Source organism: Setaria italica, chromosome VI (genome assembly GCF_000263155.2).
Source record: "Setaria italica strain Yugu1 chromosome VI, Setaria_italica_v2.0, whole genome shotgun sequence".
Taxonomy (NCBI): Eukaryota; Viridiplantae; Streptophyta; class Magnoliopsida; order Poales; family Poaceae; genus Setaria; species Setaria italica.
Window position 1 is genome coordinate 31,067,642 of NC_028455.1, and position 3,729 is coordinate 31,071,370.

Sequence of the window (3,729 nt, forward strand, 5' to 3'; positions counted from 1 at the left end):
TTGCAAACTTGTGTTGAATTTCAAACTCTTTTGTTGTAATAAACTTATGCACTTGTTAAAAGTATGGACTGTTGTAATCTCTGCAACCACTCACTCTCGGATGAGTCCGCTTTCGCGATCCTATAGCGTGGTTTCATCGGAAAGAATCCAATAGACGACCAAATTGGCTTGATTAAGGTGCACGATCGCATGTCAGGCGACTTAAGTGTGCTTTAGCCAAGTTAATTTGGGTGGTTCTGCCACAGCCTCATCCTGCGAGACATCATCCGGGTGACGTTCATGCTGTGGATTTCTCTCTGGTTGCTCTTCCTTTTCGCCTTCTTGTGCAGCAATGAGAGCGAAGAGTTCTCATTCCGGAGAATAGCTTCCCGAACTTGACATGATGACCTCCGTGGAGCTGCCTTCTTCGTAGATGGGCGACAGAGGAGTTTCCTCCTGGTATGGGAGGGTGTCAAGGTAGGCGATAAGACGTGAATTGTTGTTCTTGGCAAGAGCAGGTAGCTTCATTTTGGGCCAGTAGACGAAACTGCCTTGTGGGGTTGATGTGATTACCAGACCCTGCTGTGGACCTGATAAAGGGGTCTCCTCGCCCGGATCCGAGTAGTAGTCGGGGTCCTCAATCATATACATGTGGGATTGTGATCTGGACAGGGAAGCTTGGTAAATAGCACCCATATTTCAGAGTTCGAACGGGAATTGACTTGGGTCGTAGTCCGATTCGCACGATGGCTTGAGCACCAGCGCGTGAAAATCAGTCCGACTAGCGGGAGAAGTCGAGTTGTACTCAGACTCGTCCCTCAACCACTGACTAAGTCAGAACGTGAAATTTCACAGAATTTCTCGATGAGATCCTTCAGAGCTTGACGCTGGAGCTTCGTGGTGTGCTTCTTCTTCTCTGGGGCCGGCACAATGTGCCAGTGAAAATTTCCAGCGCCATCTGCGATGCAAACCCGGGAGCCGAAGATGAACGTCGCGCCCGCTTCGAACGTGACAATTGGCTTGATGATGACTTGGGCCATCGAGTTCGCTAGTGGATTCTCAGCGAGTGCCCCTACCTGGCGCGCCAGCTATCGGTATTTAGACCCAGCAACCTACTGAGGGGGGTGCCCGAGGTAGTGTTTAGTGCGTGAGGCTCGCTGAGATCGGGAACTCGAAGGTGAACTCGAACACACGATTCAGACAGGTTCGGGTCGCTAGATTGCATAATACCCTACGTCCTGTGTGTTGGTTGTATTGAATTGCTTTGAAGGGTGTCCCTGCCTCACCTTATATTGCCGGGGGCAGGGTTACAGGTCGGTTGCTTATAAGAATACTAGTCGGATTCGACTAGATGGGTCCTACTCTAATTCCTACGAGTAGTTTTCTAATCCTCGACCATTTGTTGTCCTGCCACGTAGACTACACCGTCCTGCATCGTAGTCTCCATATCTGATACGTCTCGGTATCCAGCCTTGTATATAGGACTGTTCAAACCTTCTGGTGGGCCCATAGATGTATGTACGACAGTAGAGAAAAATAAAGGTAACATTTATGGGTTTTTTTTTAGTTGGGTAGTGAAAATGAGGACTCAGAAAATGGGGAACAAACCTACTCAGGACATAGAGGCCCTAATTTAAGGGCCACCGTTGAAGATGCTCTCCTGTCTTAGAAATGAAGTTATGTTTAATTTCATCCATGAATATACTCATGTAGTCGTATTCTTGTGACAAGTTCACCAACAAACTGAAGAGCAATTACCGGGACCTGCCATTAGAATATTGCAAAATTTGCTCACCGAACGCTACAAGAGTTTCCATGACCCCCGACGGTTTTTCAAATAGCCATACAGTATTTAGCACGTTAGTAAGTAGCCCACAGTGTTCGTATTAGAAATCATCCCTTGCAATATATCACCTTTTATTAGCCCCAAAATAGGAATAGGGCCTGAATGTATGTGGGCCTAAATTTAAATGGGCCGGGTGCTGTTGTGTGCAATTTCAGTTTCAACTTTTTTGAGCTGCGCCAGCGATACGAAACGTTCGTAAAGTATCAAAACTAAGCTACAACATACTACTATTCTTTCTTTTATGAAGAAGAGGGAATTGAAACCGGTCTACTCGTGTGTGTTTGGCCTGTTTTGAGTTTTGGCATTCGCATCATTCCCGCCCAGTCCTGTTCCCGCCGGCCAAGCACAACACGCCACACAGAAAATTGACACCGGAATCCTTGGAGACCTCCGGAATACTTCTCGAGCAGTGTGTCGTGCGGCCACGAAAAATTCGTTTCGTTTCTGCACAGCCATTCCCCGTGGACGCTCCATCGCCCCGAATAAATGAATGGATCATTCAAGACCGACGGGAAATCGTATCCGTGTCGGATACACGCACCGACGACGGGCAACGCGCGATATCGATCGGCGGCTCGCCGTCGCCATCGGCAACGTCGCCGCCGGTCCGTGTACATCACGTCGGGCCTTTTGCAGTTGGCATTTATTTTTCCGGCGGCAATGGCGTACGTCACCTCTTACGTGTAGGCATGCACACGCATACGAACGTGTAGTAACTCCCAAGGCAGCAGCGCCACGAAGTTGGCGCGCGAGTGCGATCGATACGGACCATACGGTCATACGGAAATCGATGAAATCGCAGCAAAAGACAGCAGGAAGGGCACACGAAGTCACGAACAGGAGTACAGAACCCTGTCGTTGGCTTTTAGCCTGTATAAACAGTGGGATTCCAATGTACAAACAGTACAGGAGCCCAGGGTCCATCCGAAAAGACGATGCAGCGTGCACCCTGATGGCCTGATGCTGTGTCGCCAGGCGAGAGGCGATGACCCGGGCCCGGCCGCCCGGGTCGGACGGCGCCGGTACGCCGGGAAGCCGACTCGCCGTAGAAATCATCTCGAATGGTGGTTGTAGAGTGCGCGAACGGCTATGGCCATGGCCGCCGCTTGGACGACCGCGGCGGCGGCGGCGTGCGCATTCATATTCCGAGTCCCTAGGAGCGGGACACCGATGCTGCGATGATCGGCGCACAGTGCCCCGTAAGTCGTAGCTTGTTTGGTGCAAAGTCCAAATCGGCTTGGAGTACGTGGTTGATGAGCAACCAATTCAGTGGGACTGTGGGAGCGGGGGCCATGGGTTCACTCTCGCTGATCATCATCTGGAGAGACATATGAGCTAGATAATATATGAGTATGGCTGCATGCTAAAAGCACGTAACTCATTGACATAGTCAGTGTGCAAGTAAACTGTCTGAAGAGAGTGTAACCCGCGACTATAACAGATGCAGTTCGTGGACAACAGATTATCGCTCTACCCTTCGTGTAGACTTGACCTATAGTTACCCGATGCAGTGCGGATCGTAGATTGTGGTAATACAAGACATAGTTGAAAAGCTTTGAGCGGTCGCGTAGTTGCGCCATTCAAAAACTTTATTGACTCCATGATGGCGATGGCTTGAAAATATCGTTCACCCTCCTCCTTCGTACCAAAACACAATTTAAGGGGGAATGGAGGAATGTATGTTTTCTCTTGACAGAAATTATATCTTTTCCTAACTGTTCCAATAATAACACCTCACTAATTGGCAGTAGTAACAGTGTAATTAACTCGGGATTAAAGTTCTGGTTGTATTTGTCCAATTGAGAGTTTGAGAAGACTAGCAATACGACACATAAATCACTTTCCAGCACAGCTTGTTTGCCCGGGCCGCTCCCAAGCGAACGTAACGTACGCAGTCCAGGGTG